Source organism: Coregonus lavaretus, assembly GCF_964263955.1.
Source record: "Coregonus lavaretus genome assembly, chromosome: 1".
Classification (NCBI taxonomy): domain Eukaryota; kingdom Metazoa; phylum Chordata; class Actinopteri; order Salmoniformes; family Salmonidae; genus Coregonus; species Coregonus lavaretus.
Genome location: NC_139988.1, coordinates 73,296,886 through 73,317,994, shown reverse-complemented (window position 1 = coordinate 73,317,994; position 21,109 = coordinate 73,296,886). Strand labels below are relative to the sequence as shown.

At 40.8% G+C, this 21,109-nt stretch overlaps 1 pseudogene across 1 annotated transcript in view; it reads right to left on the bottom strand.

Moving 5' to 3' along the window:
- The window catches only part of LOC311128190 (double C2-like domain-containing protein alpha), a 105,495-nt pseudogene extending 85,082 nt beyond the window's left edge, over positions 1–20,413 (bottom strand). The window contains exon 1 of the transcript in view: positions 20,261–20,413. The product of the transcript in view is annotated as a double C2-like domain-containing protein alpha (transcript). The remainder of the gene's footprint in view (positions 1–20,260) is intronic.
- Between the last annotated feature and the right edge of the window lie 696 nt (positions 20,414–21,109).

The window sequence follows — 21,109 nt, the reverse complement described above, 5'->3', positions numbered from 1 at the left end:
AAAATTGTAGACCTGCACCAGCCTGGGAAGACTGAATCTGCAATAGGTAAGCAGCTTGGTTTGAAGAAATCAACTGTGGGAGCAATTATTAGGAAATGGAAGACATACAAGACCACTGATAATCTCCCTCGATCTGGGGCTCCACGCAAGTTCTCACCCCGTGGGGTCAAAATGATCACAAGAATGGTGAGCAAAAATCCCAGAACCACACGGGGGGACCTAGTGAATGACCTGCAGAGAGCTGGGACCAAAGTAACAAAGCCTACCATCAGTAACACACTACGCCGCCAGGGACTCAAATCCTGCAGTGCGAGACGTGTCCCCCTGCTTAAGCCAGTACATGTCCAGGCCCGTCTGAAGTTTGCTAGAGTGCATTTGGATGATCCAGAAGAGGATTGGGAGAATGTCATATGGTCAGATGAAACCAAAATATAACTTTTTGGTAAAAACTCAACTCGTCGTGTTTAGAGGACAAAGAATGCTGAGTTGCACCATACCTACTGTGAAGCATGGGGGTGGAAACATCATGCTTTGGGGCTGTTTTTCTGCAAAGGGACCAGGACGACTGATCAGTGTAAAGGAAAGAATGAATGGGGCCATGTATCGTGAGATTTGGAGTGAAAACCTCCTTCCATCAGCAAGTGCATTGAAGATGAAACGTGGCTGGGACTTTCAGCATGACAATGATCCCAAACACACCGCCCGGGCAACGAAGGAGTGGCTTCGTAAGAAGCATTTCAAGGTCCTGGAGTGGCCTAGCCAATCTCCAGATCTCAACCCCATAGAAAATATTTGGAGGGAGTTGAAAGTCCGTGTTGCCCAGCGACAGCCCCAAAACATCACTGCTCTAGAGGAGATCTGCATGGAGGAATGGGCCAAAATACCAGCAACAGTGTGTGAAAACCTTGTGAAGACTTACAGAAAACGTTTGACATGTGTCATTGCCAACAAAGGGTATATAACAAAGTATTGAGAAACTTTTGTTATTGACCAAATACTTATTTTCCACCATAATTTGCAAATAAATTCATAAAAAATCCTACTATGTGATTTTCCGGAATTTTATTTCTCATTTTGTCTGTCATAGTTGACGTGTACCTATGATGAAAATTACAGGCCTCTCTCATCTTTTTAAGTGGGAGAACTTGCACAATTGGTGGCTGACTAAATACTTTTTTTCCCCACTGTACATGTTTGGCATACTTGCCATCATAATCAGGAAGGTCTTGGGAATTTAACTAAAGCTATGGGAAATATTAGAGAAATGCAGGATGGAATTAAGAATACGAATAGAGATGCAAAAATATTAGGGGGATATAGCAATTTGAACACTGTTGAAGTCTTTTCAAGTTTTTTTTGTGATAATTCAATAGGAACATGGATGGCAAGCATTCTAGGTCCCATAGTGGCCATAGTAATTAATGTAGCCATAGTTATGGGGTGTTGTTTTCCCATTTTTCGGGGATTGATTTTGAGATCTGTACAAACGATTACTAACATGCCAGTGATTACAGCTAGAGATGTATCAGTCAATATTAATGCAAGGAGGGAAAGTACAAATTCTTCATCTACAGTGGGGAGAACAAGTATTTGATACACTGCCGATTTTGCAGGTTTTCCTACTTACAAAGCATGTAGAGGTCTGTCATTTTTATCATAGGTACACTTCAACTGTGAGAGACGGAATCTAAAAAAAAAAATCACATTGTATGATTTTTAAGTAATTAATTTGCATTTTATTGCATGACATAAGTATTTGATACATCAGAAAAGCAGAACTTAATATTTGGTACAGAAACCTTTGTTTGCAATTACAGAGATCATACGTTTCCTGTAGGTTTTGACCAGGTTTGCACACACTGCAGCAGGGATTTTGGCCCACTCCTCTATACAGACCTTCTCCAGATCCTTCAGTTGCCCTGGCTGTGTGTTTCGGGTCGTTGTCATGCTGGAAGACCCAGCCACGACCCATCTTCAATGCTCTTACTGAGGGAAGGAGGTTGTTGGCCAAGATCTCGCGATACATGGCCCCATCCATCCTCCCCTCAATACGGTGCAGTCATCCTGTCCCCTTTGCAGAAAAGCATCCCCAAAGAATGATGTTTCCACCTCCATGCTTCACGGTTGGGATGGTGTTCTTGGGGTTGTACTCATCCTTCTTCTTCCTCCAAACACGGCGAGTGGAGTTTAGACCAAAAAGCTCTATTTTTGTCTCATCAGACCACATGACCTTCTCCCATTCCTCCTCTGGATCATCCAGAGGGTCATTGGCAAACTTCAGACGGGCCTGGACATGCGCTGGCTTGAGCAGGGGGACCTTGCGTGCGCTGCAGGATTTTTAATCCATGACGGCGTAGTGTGTTACTAATGGTTTTCTTTGAGACTGTGGTCCCAGCTCTCTTCAGGTCATTGACCAGGTCCTGCCGTGTAGTTCTGGGCTGATCCCTCACCTTCCTCATGATCATTGATGCCCCACGAGGTGAGATATTGCATGGAGCCCCAGACCGAGGGTGATTGACCGTCATCTTGAACTTCTTCCATTTTCTAATAATTGCGCCAACAGTTGTTGCCTTCTCACCAAGCTGCTTGCCTATTGTCCTGTAGCCCATCCCAGCCTTGTGCAGGTCTACAATTTTAACCCTGATGTCCTTACACAGCGCTCTGGTCTTGGCCATTGTGGAGAGGTTGGAGTCTGTTTGATTGAGTGTGTGGACAGGTGTCTTTTATACAGGTAACGAGTTCAAACAGGTGCAGTTAATACAGGTAATGAGTGGAAAACAGGAGGGCTTCTTAAAGAAAAACTAAAAAAATTACAGACCTCTACATGCTTTGTAAGTAGGAAAACCTGCAAAATCGGCAGTGTATCAAATACTTGTTCTCCCCACTGTATATCATCTTATTCAAGTGTAGAGTCCATTGATAATGTTGATTGAGGATTTGGGAATGTGATGTGGGAATGGTATAATGTTGAATATAAGGTTTACAGGATTGAAAATGTGGAAGCTGGACTACCTCGTCGATCAGATAGCGCCCCCAAGTTACCATAGAAAAGCTTGGGGTTCCTCTGAATGAATCAAGAAAATGAAGACTGAAGTTATTTTTATTGGGATATTCATCTACCTATATTGTAGTTTAAATGTAACTTAGAAATTGTCATGAATCAATGTATCTGGTTGGATGATGTCATGATTTTCAACATTCATTTTATGTATGTTTTTTCTTGAATGGTCTATGTGGGATTTTTCTTTATGTATAATTGAGGTTTTGCCTACATAGATATTAAGCGTGAATATAGTAATTAATCATGTATCGATCTTTTACTCAGACTGACTCCATAGAGATTTGAGAGGTTTGATTTAGCATGTGTTAGATGACTGAGAATGTATACCTTTGTTGATTAAATATATTGAGGATCTGGTTGAATTCAGGTATAGAAAGTAGAGGGGGCTGAATTCTCAGGTATCTATCATAGTTTAGGCTCTAATCATATATCTATACTACTGATTGGAGAACAATTTAGTTGATATGAAGTTTTATGTGAAATGTTGGGTTTAAGTAATGTTATACAAGGGGAATTTTACTTACAACAAAAGAAAAGGAAATGGGGGATTGATATAACGTCTTGCCATAGTGTTAACAAAGTTAAATCTGTTAGATAGGTAACTCTTGGTGCCACAGAGTCTGAATGCCAAGGATTCCATTATGTCGAGGGAGCTTAATAGGGTTTATCTTAGAATGATTGATAGATGTAATATACTGACTTGGGGTACAAGATAATAACATCAGAGTGGGGAGTGCCCACTGATGGTTACCAGATGTTGTTGCAGAAACGTGTAACATGAAGTATATCACCTGAGAGATTTCCTTTGTCCAGAGTTCGGATGACAGGAGGCAATGCATGTGCCGTTTGTTATACGAACCCGGTACCGTAATCAATTAAATACTTTGCATCAACTCTCCATCTAAGTGTTAAATATCTTCTTGCATTATGAATTACTTGAAAACCAGAGAAACTCGTCATAACAGATCGTCATAACACATAACAAAAAAAAACAATTTAATCAATTTTAGAATAAGGCTGTAACGTAACAAAATGAGGAAAAAGTCAAGGGGTGTGAATACTTTCCGAATGCACTGTACATGGACACATATGCTTTGTTTAATGCTGGCGGCAGGTCATTGGTAAAAGTAGAAAAGAGTAGAGGGCCTAGAGAGCTGCCCTGCAGTACATCACACTTTACATGTTTGACATCAGAGAAGCTTCCATTAAAGAAAACCCTTTGAGTTCTATTAGATAGATAGCTCTGAATACACAATATGGCAGAGGTTGAAAAGCCATAACACATACGTTTTTTCAACAACAGGTTATGGTCAATAATATCAAAGGCTCCATGGATTGATCTATTTCCTGTGATAGAGAGACACCACTGTCCTCAACGGTACTCCCGCCGGTTTTGGTCTTTGTCATGTTAACTAGCAACGTAGGTTACGCTGTTACTCCTCGCAGTTCCAGACAGGGCAGGTCAAAGGGAAGATTGAAAACAACATTAAACAGCAGGGATCTAGACAGCCACAAACCCAGGACAATCCGCGATCCCAGCCACAATGGTGAACTGCATCGCGGGCTGCGTTCAAGCCCTCAAGAAAACCCTGCTAGCTTGATAGGCAGCTAGCTAGCAGCTAGGCTAGCTGCTACACCAAATAGGTCCTCAAACCCGGCCTTGGTCAGCAGGATCACTGGACAGAGAGTAGCAGTCCCAGCAACTGATGCCAACTGCGTCACAAGATACAAACTCAAAAGTTAGCTAACTACTAAGAAACTTTTCAATACACTTTCAAACCAACAAACTTTCTAAAACAACAAACCGAGCTCTCCCTCGTTCCACGTGGATCACTTTCGGTCCAGGTTCCATTTCTGTTCCTTGAAAAATATTATTTTCCGGTTTTCTGTTCTGCTCCCTGAACCGGTTCCATTCCCTGTTCTGTACGCCTATATCTGTAAAGCAGAAGGAGTAGCCTATCTGACAAGGATAAAGAAATGCATGTTGGTGTCATAGCATGCCGCCGCCATATCTCTCTCTCTGGGGCTAGGCCTAAGCTAAGCTTCTCTTCCTTTATATTTCTTAAAATGAATACCATGCAATGCCCTGATGCATGCAATGCCCTGATGCATGCAATGCCCTGATGCATGCAATGCCCTGATGCATGCAATGCCCTGATGCATTTAGCACTCATGTCTCTTGACAGCTGAAACGTGAGGTGACAATTATTGTTTTAGGAAAGTAAAAATCAATAAAACAATAGGTTATAAAGTTCTGCATATCCTACACATCGAAACACAAGGAATAGAAGGAATAGTGTTTTTGTAATTTGTTATAAGCTGTTTTTGAGGACATGTAAATGTGTCTCACTTGGCCAAAATCACTCTTTTATTGACGTTGCTGGCAGCGTGGTTAGACGCCCTAATGAGTTACGCAACCAATGCTTATGGATGACCGGTACATTTATCAAATGTCAGATAAATAAAATCTTCCCAGTCACTTGTCTGGCGCAAAATTTTGCTCACGGAAACCCTGATATATAGTATAGATGAGAGTACAAAACATTAGGAACACCTGCTCTTTCTTATTTTCTTGGTTACAAAATGTGACATACACTACCAGTCAAAAGTTTGGACACACCTACTCATTCAAGGGTTTTACTTCATTTTTACTACTTTTTACATTGTAGAATAATAGTGAAGACATCAAAACTATGAAATAACAGATATGGAATCATGTAGTAACCAAAAAATAGTTGAACAAATCAAAATACATTTTATATTTGAGATTCTTCAAATAGCCACCCTTTGCCTTGATGACAGCTTTGCACATTCTTGGCATTCTCTCAACCAGCTTCATGAGGTAGTCACCTGGAATGCATTTCAATTAACAGGTGTACCTTCTTAAAAGTTAATTTGTGGAATGTCCTTCCTTCTTAATGCGTTTGAGCCAATCAGTTGTGTTGTGACAAGGTATACAGAAGATAGCCCTATTTGTCCATATTATGGCAAGAACAGCTCAAATAAGCAAAGAGAAACGAAAGTCCATCATTAGTCAATACGGAACATTTCAAGAACTTTGAAAGTTTCTTCAAGTGCAGTCGCAAAAACCATCAAGCGCTATGATAAAACTGGCTCTCATGAGGAACGCCAAAATAATGGAAGACCCAGAGATACCTCTGCTGCAGAGGATAAGTTCATTAGAGTTACCAGACACATAAATTGCAGCCCAAATAAATGCTTCACAGAGTTCAAGTCACAGACACATCTCAACATCAACTGTTCAGAGGTGACTGTGTGAATCAGGCCTTCATGGTAGAAACCACTACTAAAGGACACCAATAAGAAGAAGAGACCTGCTTGGGCCAAGAAACACGAGCAATGGACATTAGACCGGTGGAAATTTGTCCTTTGGTCTAGAGTCCAAATGTGAGTTTTTGTTCCATCCTCCGTGTCTTTGTGAGATGCGGTGTGGGTGAGCGTATGATCTCCGCATGTGTAGTTCCCACCGTAAAGCATGGAGGAGGGGTACTTTGCTGGTGACACTGTCTGTGATTTATTTAGAACTGAAGGCACACTTAACCAGCATGGCTACCACAGCATTCTGCAGTGATACGCCATCCCATCTGGTTTGGGCTTAGTGGGACTATCATTTGTTTTTCCACAGGACAATGACCTGGACAATGACTATTTTACCAAGAAGGAGAGTGATGGAGTGCTGCATCAGATGACCTGGCCTCCACAATCCCCAAACCTCAACCCAATTGAGATGGTTTTGGATGAGTCGGACGGCAGAATGAAGGAAAAGCAGCCAACAAGTGCTCAGCGTATGTGGGAACTCCTTCAAGACTGTAGGAAAAGCATTCCAGGTGAAGCTGGTTGAGAGAATGCCAAGAGTGTGCAAAGCTGTCATCAAGGCAAAGGGTGGCTATTTGGAGAATCTCATATAAAATATATTTTGATTTGTTTAACACTTTTTTGGTTACTACATGATTCCATGTGTTATTTCATAGTTTTGATGTCTTCACTATTATTCTACAATGTAGAAAATAGTAAAAAAATTAAGAAAAACCCTTGAATGAGTAGGTGTGTCCAAACTTTTTACTGGTACTGTGTATAATTCCTTTTGAACTGTTCTGGGAAGAATGTTCGGGAAATAACTTGTCTGACATTTTCATTGTTACACTTCTTATCCCACAAACAGCAGCCATCTATGTATAAAGAAGGTAGGCAAGGAGATCCATCTGAATATAATAACATCCCTTTAACCAGCAGTACAAGACTAGAAGGAACAGCATTTATGACTGTACAATATTGCTTAGGGCGTCAGGGAAAGTAATGTTTTATCATAAAATCATTATGGCTGAGGATATTACCACTTTCATCTAAAAGATCTGTAACAGACAAAATATTTTTGTTAATCCATTCTTCAAAGAATATGGTCTTGTTACAGTACAGAATACAAATTATTCCATATTGGTGTGTTATGTGGAGTGAAGTTGCTTTTATATGCCAATTTACAATATAATAACACTTGTTGGTGAAATACAGAAAGTAGGGTCTTGAAACATCACTCTTTCTAATGTAGTGAACCTTGTTCTTTCAGATAAAATGTAATTCAGTTTGGTTGATCATTTTTATAAGCTGAGCAGGGATAGCTAGTGCTGGATAAATTATCCTAGACAAACTTTAAATTCTTCCAAATATAGATACATCTCTTTGAAGCCAAATTAAATTGATGGATGGTCATGTATGGCCATAAGCTCACATTTATTAATATTTTTGCCTCAAACCTGATGCATCTGAGGAGAGATTAACTAAATTGATAGGTAAGGGGATTTGTTCTTTGTCCTTAAGAAAAATAGTTGTATCATCTGCCAGTTGACTAATAATTATGGATTTTCCCGTAACATTTTCATAATTCTTTATAAAAATGGCCAGCATTTCAGCAGCTAAAATTAATAAACATTTTGAAATTGGACAGCCTAGCCAAATTCCACAATTAATATTGAATTGGACCACATTGAGTCTCATTTACAATCTGAGTTACGCCTTCTGTTGGCAAACAAGTGTGAAAATAGTTTATAATCGTTATTTTGTGAATGTATAGGTCTAAGGTTATCAATAGATCTACAGTCTTTTCCAGGTTTGGGTTTTAATGTAATTATACAGTGCATTCAGAAAGTATTCAGACCCCTTGACTTTTTCCACATTTTGTTACGTTACAGCCTTGTTCTAAAATGGATTTCCTCATCAATCTACACACAATACCCCATAATGACAAAGTGAAAACAGGTTTTTAGAAATGTTTGCAAATTTATAAAATAACGAAACAGAAATACCTTATTTACATAAGTATTCAGACCCTTTGCTATGAGACTCTAAATTGAGCTCAGGTGCATCCTGTTTCCATTGATCATCCTTGAGATGTTTCTACAACTTGATTGGAGTCCACCTGTGGTAAATTCAATTGATTTGACATGATTTGGAAAGGCACACACCTGTCTATATAAGGTCCCACAGTTGACAGTGCATGTCAGAGCAAAAGCCATGAGGTCGAAGGAATTTTCTGTGGTGCTCCGAGATAGGATTGTGTTGAGGCACTAATCTGGGGAAGGGTAGCAAAACATTTCTGCAGCATTGAAGGTCCCCTAGAACACAGTGGCCTCCATCATTCTTAAATGGAAGAAGTTTGGAACCACCAAGACTCTTCCTAGAGCTGGCCGCCTGGCCAAACTGAGCAATCGGGGAAGAAGGGCCTTGGTCAGGGAGGTGACCAAGAACCTGATGGTCACTCTTACAGAGCCCCAGAGTTCCTCTGTGGAGATGGGAGAACCTTCCAGAAGTACAACCATCTCTGCAGCACTCCACCAATCAGGCCTTTATGGTAGAGTGGCCAGACGGACGCCACACCTCAGTAAAAGGCACGAAATCCCGCTTGGAGTTTGCCAAAAGGCACCTAAAGGCTCTCAGACCATGAGAAACAAGATTCTCTGGTCTGATTAAACCAAGATTGAACTCTTTGGCCTGAATGCCAAGCGTTACGTCTGTAAGAAACCTGGCACCATCCTTATGGTGAAGCATGGTGGTGGCAGCATCATGCTGTGGGAATGTTTTTCAGGGGCAGGGACTGGGAAACTAGTCAGGATCGAGGGAAAGATGAACGGAGCAAAGTACAGAGAGATCCTTGATGAAAACCTGCTCCAGAGCGCTCAGGACCTCAGACTGGGCCAAAGGTTCACCTTCCAACAGGACAACAACCCTAAGCACACAGCCAAGACAACGCAGGAGTGGCTTCGGGACAAGTCTCTAAATGCCCTTGAGTGGCCCAGCCAGAGCCCGGACTTGAACCCGATCTGACATCTCTGGAGAGACCTGAAAATAGCTGTGCAGCGACGCTCCCCAGCCAACCTGACAGCGCTTGAGAGGATCTGCAGAGAAGAATGGGAGAAACTCCCCAAATACAGGTGTGCCAAGCTTGTCGCATCATACCCAAGAAGACTTGAGGCTGTAATCGCTGCCAAAGGTGCTTCAACATAGTACTGAGTACTGGGTCTGAATACTTATGTACATTTTCATATTTATTTTTTTGTTTTTTGTTTTTGCTTTGTCATTAGGTTTTAAATCTAGAGATATGGCACTATGATCAGTGAGAGGGGAAGCTGAAATGGAAGTGTTACAGACATAGGTGGCAAAATTATTTGAAATGAGCCAATAATAAATAAATACAATTACTGGGACCATTGGGTTTGAACCAAGCAAATTGCTTAATATCTGGGTTCTGAACTCTCCAAATGTCCATTAATGCATCAGAGTCACACAAGTTGGAGATAAGACTATTATAATGATGCACATCATATCTGGTGGTATATATAGAGTGGTTGACTCATCTGGGGCCATTTTAGCAGTATTCAGCTGTTAGCAGCCAATGGCTAGCTGTTTCTTACTGGTGATGAAAACGAATGATTGCCATAATTTTTTCAAGTCATTACTGAATTATTCATGATAACCTTGTAAGAAATTAATTTAGACCGGGCGTTTATTTGAAACAGGCGTTTGTTTATTTGCTGAAATGTGTGCTGTTGCCCGGCTATTAAAAGGGACAGGCAGCTATTTGAGACTCAGCGTTTAATTGAAGTTTTACGGTAAAATGTATTTTTGATATATTTACAGTATTTTGAACTGAGAAAAGTTCAGGTTGTAAATATAAATTGACATCTTCCCGGAGAAACACTTTCTACAAAATGTGTCCTACCCGGTCGGAAAACAGTGACGAACATAACACGTACCACCAGTTTCAATGGGCGTGTGGGGGGAGGGTTCTTGAAATTGAAAAAAAAATTCCCCCAGCGGATCTTTCAAACCATTTTTGCAATACAAAAATCTCCAAACCTCCAAGGGAGGCATGACAATTACGTGATTTTGGAGGTATGGCAACGTGAGACTACCTTCCTTATAACTGTAAAATAGATACTGTAAAACTTAGATTAATAGCCCAGGCGTTTATTTGTTTAAATCACTGAACACAACAGGCGCTTATTAGAGACAGGCTTCTATTTGAGCCAGGCGTCTATTTCCTTAATGCACACAGCTTTTGACTATTTGCATAGTTCATTGTTTAATTCCAGCATTCACTTCCAGCATTTTAATCAATTTCTTCATTTCCTGCACTGTGTTATCATTTACACACTGTGTCAGGTTTCTTTTGTCTTAGCATGCCCCAAAAAATATAAATAAAATAATTTTCCTTGATAGAATACTTATTCTCCACTTTGACTGTGCATTTTTGACAGTTCTTACTTTCGCAACTAGAGGGCGATCTGCCAATTTCTGGGGGTCTGTACTTCCGAAGTTGTTGACTGTTTTTGTGCTTGCCAGTTAGCTAGAAGTTCTCAGCTGTTAGCAGCCAAAGGTTTCTTACTGGTGATAAAAACAGATGATTGCCATCATTCTTTCGAGTCATTACTGAATTATTTAATGTAACAAATCGAACATTAAACCTTGTACACAATGCATGGTAATACATGGTAACCTTGTAAACAATTCATTTAAACCAGATGTTTATTTGAAACAGGTGTTTATTTTCTGGAATGTGTACCATTGCCCGGCTATTTAAAGGTGACTGCTATTTGAGACTCTGCTTTTAATTGAAGTTTTACAGTATGATCATATTTAGTGACAGTACAAAATTGGCACTATTTCATTTCACTGACAGAAAATGTTCTGCCCTGCATCCTCTGAGTGACACAGATACACCATTCAAATGCCTGAACACTCGTTAAGACTTCAGCGACCAAGGGAAAGTGGTCTTGTTTCAATTCTACGAAATGGTTTTGTACTTTTTCATTTTGAGAGCTGTAAATCTGTCTGAGAATATTACAGCGAGATTAGACCGCTATTACTGCATTCGCAAGGCTGAACCAAAGCCACAAAATAGTGAGTTTCTCAGCTTTATGCTGACTAAACAAATACCTTTAATTTCCTAAATAAACTAATACATTTACAGGTGCAATATGCAGAAATCGCTCTCCCATTTCCTGGTTGCTAAAATTCTAATAGTTCGCCTAATTTCAGTTTATGTGACAAAACAAGCATTGTACCATCTAAACCGCTGTGAAATATATTTTCAGTAACCCAAAATATTTTATGTTCAGCTGTTTGAAACTGGTGTACAAAACCAAAAGTAAAAGACGCAAAAACAAAACTTAAGAACGGGAAGCATACAGTACAGACAACATAGAACATACAAAATGCAAATTAATTACTTAAAAATCATACAATGTGATTTTCTGGATTTTTGTTTTAGATTCCGTCTCTCACAATTGAAGTGTACCTATGACAAAAATTACAGACCTCTACATGCTTTGTAAGTAGGAAAACCTGCAAAATCGGCAGTGTATCAAATACTTGTTCTCCCCACTGTATCTACAGCTTCTTAGACTTGGTTTCAATGAGAATGACAGATCTATAACTCACATTTCTATATGAATTTGGTTGGGTCACCCCAAAACGTTACATATTGCAGCTTTAATAAATAAAACTTATAAATGAAATCAGGTCTTGAAAATATGGGCAAACTTTTTCCCCTCCGTATCCACAATGTGCATAAATGAGGCCCATACAAAAGACTTCTCTGTCAGTTTTTCCTCGCTGTACTCTCTTTCATTCAGTTTCTTCTTCACATCAACAAAGAACTACTCCATGTTTCAGAAACTCTCTTTACATAGACTAGGGGCACACTGTGCTATTTTAGAATTAATTCTTTCTGTTTTTCGAAGCATAATCAGCGTTCTAACTCCCTATTGTGATAGTCTGGCGCGATGACAGAATGATGCAATTTACCGCAATCTGGCACCATCTACCACAAACGTGCCGTGCCATAAACTCAAAACATTTAATTGAGGAACCACTGTATGTCATCTCCCACGTGGGTATCCTTCGCTCTGAGTCAGAGGACATCGATCCTTTGTCTGGATAGGCCAGAAAATGTGACACGTTGCTCCCTTTGCAAATGAGGTGTCAGCTTTCACACTGTCCACCTCAGCTCTTCGGGAGCAGCAGCTGAAGTGGGAGGCTCAGCTCTTTAGCTGACTATAAAGCAATTGATGTTGCGCCGTTCACTGAACGCTCTTGTACACGGAAATGCAGATCGGAACCAGTCCAGAACTTCTACAAGTCCCCTAAAAAGGTAGGTTTTTGGCACTGATCATTTGGACAAATCACGATTTCGCATCTTTCTAATTTCAGAAGGGAACATTTGGCCCATAGAGTTTCCGTTTAGAGGGGTGGAGACTTTGCCAGTCTCCTTAGTACATTTTCTAACAAGTCTCCCACCAGAACTTAATCGAGCATTTGACGCATTACGCAACATTTTAGTTCTGGTTGTCTGAGATTAGAGGGAAATAAAAGGCACTCTATTTGTGGATCAACCCAGCTACTCTTACTGGTGTCCACTCCACACTATAGGACATAATTATACAGTCACATCCAACATTATTGGCACTCTTGATAAAGATGAGCAAAAAAGACGCAGGTTGACGTTTATTGGGATGAGTCTTCTCCTGGAGGCAGAGCCGATCGATTTCCGCTAGATAGGCCAGCTGCAAAGTCAAGATTGGCTATTGTAAAAATTAATGGAAAAAAATTAGATTAGGGTTAGTAGTGTGGTTAGCGTTAAGATTAGGGTTAGGTTTTAAATCAGATTTTATGAATTTGTGGCTGTGCCAGCTAGTGACCACTCTGCAGAGCTGCCTCCAGAACAACATTCATGATGAAAAACGCTAACCTGCAACAAAGTCTGCATAAAATGAATAATACAAATACTGAGCTACACTGAGTATACCAAACATTAGGAACACCTTCCTAATATTGAGTTGCACAGGGATGCTGGCCCATGTTGACTCCAATGCTTCCCACTGTTGTGTCAAGATGTCCTTTGGGTGGAAGACCATTCTTGATACACACGGGAAACTGTTGAGCGTGAAAAACCCAGCAGCGATGCAGTTCTTGACACAAACTGGTGCGCCTGGCACCTACTACCATACCCCGTTCAAAGGCACTTACATTTCTTGTTTTACCCATTCACCATCTGAATGGCATACATACACAATCCATGTCTCAATTGTCTCAAGGCTTAAAAATCCTTCTTTAACCTGTCTCTTTTCCTTCATCTACACTGATTGAAGTGGATTTAACAAGTGACATCAATAAGGGATCATAGCTTTCACCTGGATTCACCTGGCCAGTCTATGTCGCGGAAAGAGCAGGTGTTCTTAATGTTATACTCAGTGTTTATTGTATGCCAAAAAAAATGGGGTAATAATATTATTTTATACTAATACAATTGCTCAGAGAAAGAGATTTTGTTTTAACAAGTAATACAATAAAATCTAAAAACGATAAGTGTCAAAATTGTTGTTGTTCTCGTTCAGTCAACTCGGTTCAACATCTCCCTATAGGGTGGGTCCCATGGTGAAACGTGTCCCTCATCTCCTTCAGAGAACAAGGGTTACATACAAAACCAAAGGTTTTCAATAGGATTCAAGTCCGGACACAGATGCGCATTGCAGAATGTTGATTTTGTGGTCAAAATCCACAAAATTATTTGTGGATATTGTGTCTTGCTGGAAGATACACTTGCAGACAAGTTTCAGCCTCCTGGTAGAGGCAATCAGGTTTTGGCCTGAAATGTCCTGGTACATGGTAGAGTTCATGATGCAGTTGACCTTAACAAGGGCCCCAGGACCAGTGGAAGCAAAACAGCTTCATAACATCAAAGATTCACCACCATATTTTACAGTAGGTATGAGGTTTTTTTCTGTATATGCATCTTTCTTTCTACGCCAAATCCACCACTGGTGTGCGTGGCCAAAGAGCTCTATTTTCTTCTCATCGGACCATAGCACCGGTTCCAAATCAAAGTGCCAATGCCGTTTAGCAAATTCCAGGTGTTTACATTTGTTGGTTGCTCTCAATAAAGGATTTTTTCTGGCAACCCTTCCAAAAAGCCTTTTGGCATGGAGGTGGCGTCTAATTATAGATTTGGAGACCTGAAGATTCTCAAACTTTGGCCCTTGGATTTTTCTTTGCCTCCCGAACCACCTTCCTGGACAAGATACACTTGCGTCCAATACCAGGCAAGTTTACCACTGTTCCAGTGGTTTTAAACTACTTAATTATTGCCGTAATAGTAGTAAGTGGTATTATTTGTTTATTATTCTTTTTTATTGTACCCATTGCCTAATTTATGAAGGTCAATAATCATTTGTCTCTTTTCGTTTGTGAGTTATTTGCCTTTTCCCATGGTGAATTGATGACAAAGGGATTTTACATGCGTTACCTCATTTTTATACCCCAATGAAACTGGAAGCCATGGAAGGCCACAATACAGTTCCTTAAAATGAGATTAACTTAAGAAATGTGAATGTTAATGCAGATTTAATTTTGTTTGATTATATTTGTAAGACTCTTTAGGGGTACAAATAATTTTGAAAATATATTTATGAGAAATGCATTCCTCTGAGCAACTGTATTAATATAAAACATGATATATGTTTAAATCAGCATACAATATAGCTTGGTATTTGTATTATTTATTTTATACAGTCATTTTGGCTCATCTTTATCAAGGGTGCCAATAATTTTGGATGTGACTGTAGCTCATTACAAGCCCAGCCATATAACCCATACACAACAAAAGCCAAACAGATGTAAGCTATGCGACCTCGTATACTGTACTGTCTCATATAAAAACACAGATACAGTGGGGGAAAAAAGTATTTAGTCAGCCACCAATTGTGCAAGTTCTCCCACTTAAAAAGATGAGAGAGGCCTGTAATTTTCATCATAGGTACACGTCAACTGTGACAGACAAATTGAGAAAAAATAATCCAGAAAATCACATTGTAGGATTTTTTATGAATTTATTTGCAAATTATGGTGGAAAATAAGTATTTGGTCACCTACAAACAAGCAAGATTTCTGGCTCTCACAGACCTGTAACTTCTTCGTTAAGAGGCTCCTCTGTCCTCCACTCGTTACCTGTATTAATGGAACCTGTTTGAACTTGTTATCAGTATAAAAGACACCTGTCCACAACCTCAAACAGTCACACTCCAAACTCCACTATGGCCAAGACCAAAGAGCTGTCAAAGGACACCAGAAACAAAATTGTAGACCTGCACCAGGCTGGGAAGACTGAATCTGCAATAGGTAAGCAGCTTGGTTTGAAGAAATCAACTGTGGGAGCAATTATTAGGAAATGGAAGACATACAAGACCACTGATAATCTCCCTCGATCTGGGGCTCCACGCAAGATCTCACCCCGTGGGGTCAAAATGATCACAAGAACGGTGAGCAAAAATCCCAAAACCACACGGGGGGACCTAGTGAATGACCTGCAGAGAGCTGGGACCAAAGTAACAAAGCCTACCATCAGTAACACACTACGCCGCCAGGGACTCAAATCCTGCAGTGCGAGACGTGTTCCCCTGCTTAAGCCAGTACATGTCCAGGCCCGTCTGAAGTTTGCTAGAGTGCATTTGGATGATCCAGAAGAGGATTGGGAGAATGTCATTTGGTCAGATGAAACCAAAATATAACTTTTTGGTAAAAACTCAACTCGTCGTGTTTGGAGGACAAAGAATGTTGAGTTGCATCCAAAGAACACCATACCTACTGTGAAGCATGGGGGTGGAAACATCATGCTTTGGGGCTGTTTTTCTGCAAAGGGACCAGTACGACTGATCCGTGTAAAGGAAAGAATGAATGGGGCCATGTATCGTGAGATTTTGAGTGAAAACCTCCTTCCATCAGCAAGGGCATTGAAGATGAAACGTGGCTGGGTCTTTCAGCATGACAATGATCCCAAACACACCGCCCGGGCAACGAAGGAGTGGCTTCGTAAGAAGCATTTCAAGGTCCTGGAGTGGCCTAGCCAGTCTCCAGATCTCAACCCCATAGAAAATCTTTGGAGGGAGTTGAAAGTCCGTGTTGCCCAGCGACAGCCCCAAAACATCACTGCTCTAGAGGAGATCTGCATGGAGGAATGGGCCAAAATACCAGCAACAGTGTGTGAAAACCTTGTGAAGACTTACAGAAAACGTTTGACCTGTGTCATTGCCAACAAAGGGTATATAACAAAGTATTGAGAAACTTTTGTTATTGACCAAATACTTATTTTCCACCATAATTTGGAAATAAATTCATTAAAAATCCTACAATGTTATTTTCTGGAGAAAAAAAATCTCATTTTGTCTGTCATAGTTGACGTGTACCTATGATGAAAATTACAGGCCTCTCTCATCTTTTTAAGTGGGAGAACTTGCACAATTGGTGGCTGACTAAATTCTTTTTCCCCCCACTGTATATCCTCTTATCACGTGTAGTCTGACCAAATAGGACATATACTGTACAAACTCAGCCCTATACACAACAATAGCTTAAAAGCCAGAGAGATATAAGCAATGCAACCTTAACTGTTACATGTATTGTAATCTCATACAGTGCCTTGCAAAAGTATTCATCCCCCTTGGCGTTTTTCCTATTTTGTTGCATTACAACCTGTAATTTAAATTGATTTTTATTTGGATTTCATGTAATGGACATAAACAAAATAGTCCAAATTGGTGAAGTGAAATTAAAAAAATTACTTATTTAAAAAAATTCTACAAAAATTAATAACAGAAAGGTGGTGTGTGCATATCTATTCACCTCCTTTGCTATGAAGCCCCTAAATAAGTCTGGTGCAATTGCCTTCAGAAGTCACATAATTAGTTAAATAAAGTCCACCTGTGTGGAATCTAAGTGTCACATGATCTGTCACATGATCTCAGTGTATATATACACCTGTTCTGAAAGGCCCCAGAGTCTGCAACACCACCAATCAAGCGGCACCATGAAGACCAAGGAGCTCTCCAAACAGGTCAGGGACAAAGTTGTGGAGAAATACAGATCAGGGTTGGGTTATAAAAAAATATCCAAAACTTTGAACATCCCACGGAGCACCATTAAATCCATTATTAAAAAATGTAAAGAATATGGCACCACAACAAACCTGCCAAGAGTGGGCCGCCCACCAAAACTCACGGACCAGGCAAGGAGGGCATTAATCAGAGGCAACAAAGAGACCAAAGATAACCCTGAAGGAGCTGCAAAGCTCCACATTGGAGATTGGAGTATCTGTCCATAGGACCACTTTAAGCCGTACACGCCACAGAGCTGGGCTTTACGGAAGAGTGGCCAGAAAAAATCCATTGCATAAAGAAAATAATAAGCAAACACGTTTGGTGTTCGCCAAAAGGCATGTGGGAGACTCCCCAAACATAAGGAAGAAGGTACTCAGGTCAGATGAGACTAAACTGTAGCTTTTTGGCCATCAAGGAAAACACTATGTCTGGCACAAACCCAACACCCCTCATCACCCCGAGAACACCATCCCCACAGTGAAGCATGGTGGTGGCAGCATCATGCTGCATGTGGGGATGTTTTTCATCGGCAGGGACTGGGAAACTGGTCAGAATTGAAGGAATGATGGATGGCGCTAAATACAGGGAAATTCTTGATGGAAACCTGTTTCAGTCTTCCAGAGATTTGAGACTGGGACAGAGGTTCACCTTCCAGCAGGACAATGACCCTAAGCATACTGCTAAAGCAACACTTAAGTGGTTTAAGGGGAAACATTTAAATGTCTTGGAATGGCCTAGTCAAAGACCAGACCTCAATCCAATTGATAATCTGTGGTATGACTTAAATATTGCTGTACACCAGCGGAACCCATCCAACTTGAAGGAGCTGGAGCAGTTTTGCCTTGAAGAATGGGCAACAATCCCAGTGGCTAGATGTGCCAAGCTTATAGAGACATACCCCAAGAGACTTGCAGCTGTAATTGCTGCCTAAGGTGGCACTACAGTATTGACTTTGGGGGGTGAATAGTTATGCACGCTCAAGTTTTGTTTTTTTGTCTCATTTCTAGTTTGTTTCACAAGAAAAAATATTTTGCATCTTCAAAGTGGTAGGCATGCTGTGTAAATCAAATGATACAAACCCCCCAAAAAATCATTTTTAATTCTAGGTTGTAAGGCAACAAAATAGGAAAAATGCCAAGGTGGGTGAATACTTTCGCAAGCCACTGAATATGTACACTCTTAGAAGAAAGGGTTTCAAAAGGGTTCTTTGGCTGTCCCCATAGGATACACTTTTTTGATTCCAGGTAGAACTCTTTTGGGTTCCATGTAGAACCCTCTTGTGGAAAGGGTTCTACATGGAACCCAAAAGGGTTCTACCTGAAACCAAAAGTGTTCTACTTGGAACCAAAAAGGGTTCTTCAAAGGGTTCTCCTATGGAGACAGCCGAATAACCTTTATTGGTTCTAGATAGCACCTTTTTTTCTAAGAGTGTAGCCATGAGCTACACGTGTAGATTCGTGTAGATTCTCAGCTCCAAAATTGAATAAACAGGGCTTGATCCACCCTGACAGACAAGAACATCTCAGAAAAACATCTTAGCAACATGAGTCCCCCATACAACTCAATCCTGCCTCTCCCTTCTTCAGTTAGCTCTTTCACTTTGAATTAGACTCATATCTTATGCACGGTCGCTCCCTCTACTTTCCTCTTCTCATCCTCTCACCCCCTTTTCAGCTCTTTATCCGTCAACCCCTCGTCTTGCATCCTCTCCTCTTTATCTTTCTCATTATCTCTCTGTCAGTCTTTTTGCCATTTCTTTCCCCAACCTGTGTTGTGTTACTTTCTTTCCAGTCCTACATACAACACAAATAGGCCCTCGGGCAGTCTCCTTTCACCTTTAAATAACACCATGGAGACAGACAGTATTGTGCAGTGCATTCTGCTCATTAGAACCTAATAGTCAGCGTGTCACTCAGCCTCCTAGTACCACGGTGAGCGCTTGTCAATTAGAGTAAAGTTATTTCCAGTGTGTGTGTCTGTGTGTGTGCTTTTGTGTGTGTGTTTGTTTCAGGATTGGAGGTGGGGTAGGGGTTGCGGGGGGCATATGTGTTAGATGGAGATACAAAAAAAAGACCTGATACAATTTGCATGTGTGAGGGCGAGATAAAGCATCAAGTCTCTAGTTGTGTGTGTGAGCGAGAGAGAGAGCTAAATAAATCAAACTTAAAGTGTGTACGTGTGTGTATGTGCATGTGTGTCTGTACGTACGTGCATGTGTGTCTTTATATGTGCGTGGGTGTACAACTTGGCTATGCATTGTTTTTCCTGCATTAGTTTCACAGTGTAGCACAGGTGACAATCATTGAGAGTAAATGTCACATGAAGTGAACGGACACACTGACGACGATATTGAGTGAGGAGACACTGACAGCTCAAACAGCTAATACCGACAAACTGCACATTAGACCTACTGATATTGAGAAAAAAGAGAGGAGTAGAGGGGATGTGACAGACAGGCAGGGAAAGAGTGAATGTGGACAGAAAAATAATGATAGAATAAACGAAAGATAAAGATAGTCCCGTGTAGCTCAGTTGGTAGAGCATGGCGTATGCAACGCCAGGGTTGTGGGTTCAATTCCCACGGGGGGCCAGTATGAAAAAAATAATAAAAAAATATGTATGCACTCACTGTAAGTCGCTATGGATAAGAGCATCTGCTAAATGACAAAAAATTAAAAAAATACATTGCAATCACAGAAAAAGAGCTTAGAAATAGATGAAAATGCAATATTCACTGATAAAAGTATGGACTTACCTTAGTAATAGCGTGAGTGTGAAACTCCCACACAAAAACTGGAAATTCCGGTGAAGAGAGAATCAAGACTAACAGGTGGTGAGGAGAAGGGAGGGAGGAAGACAGAGAGAGCGATGGAGAGAGAGAGAGTCAGGGAGAGGGAGAAAGATGCATACAAAATCTAATGCATGAATAGTTAAAGTTGAGATAAAAAAGAGAAGGAGAAGAGGAAATACAAAGGCATGCTGGAGGAGGAAGATTATAGAGTGAGCCAACGGGAAGGAAAATTATTCCTTGACAGTCTGTTTTGCGCTTGTGTGTGTGTGACTATTTCTGTCTTTCCTCTCTCCCTCACTCTCTTTCTCTCCTCCCTCTTGCCCTCCCTCCTTCAGGGCAGTGTTGCAGTTGTTCTAGGATCACCAGAAAAACATTCTCTCTTTCCCTCTTCCTCTTTCTCTCTTTTCTGTTCTGTTTGCTTTCCAAGCCAGTGCCAATGCAATGCAGTACAGACTGTGCCAGTATATCGCTCCCCTCTCTCTCCATCTCCCCCTCCCAGTCTGTCTCTACTCTCCACTCTCGTCTCCCCCCTCTCAGTCCCCCCTCTCTCTCACCCCTCAGTCTCTCTCTGTCTGCCCCTCTTTCTCTCTCCCTCTCTCACACACTCACTCTTTCTCTCCATATAATTAAACTAATGGTACTTCAGGCAGTGATAGACAGAGGCAGACATGCTATTTCCCCTTCTCTCCTCTTGGTAAAGAGTCATAATTGGTGTTGCTTACGGGTCTTCCTGTCGTTATCACTCACTCCCTCCCTCCTTGTCTATCCCTCTTTCTCTCAGTCTCTCTCTCTTTCCATCCTTCCCTATCCCTT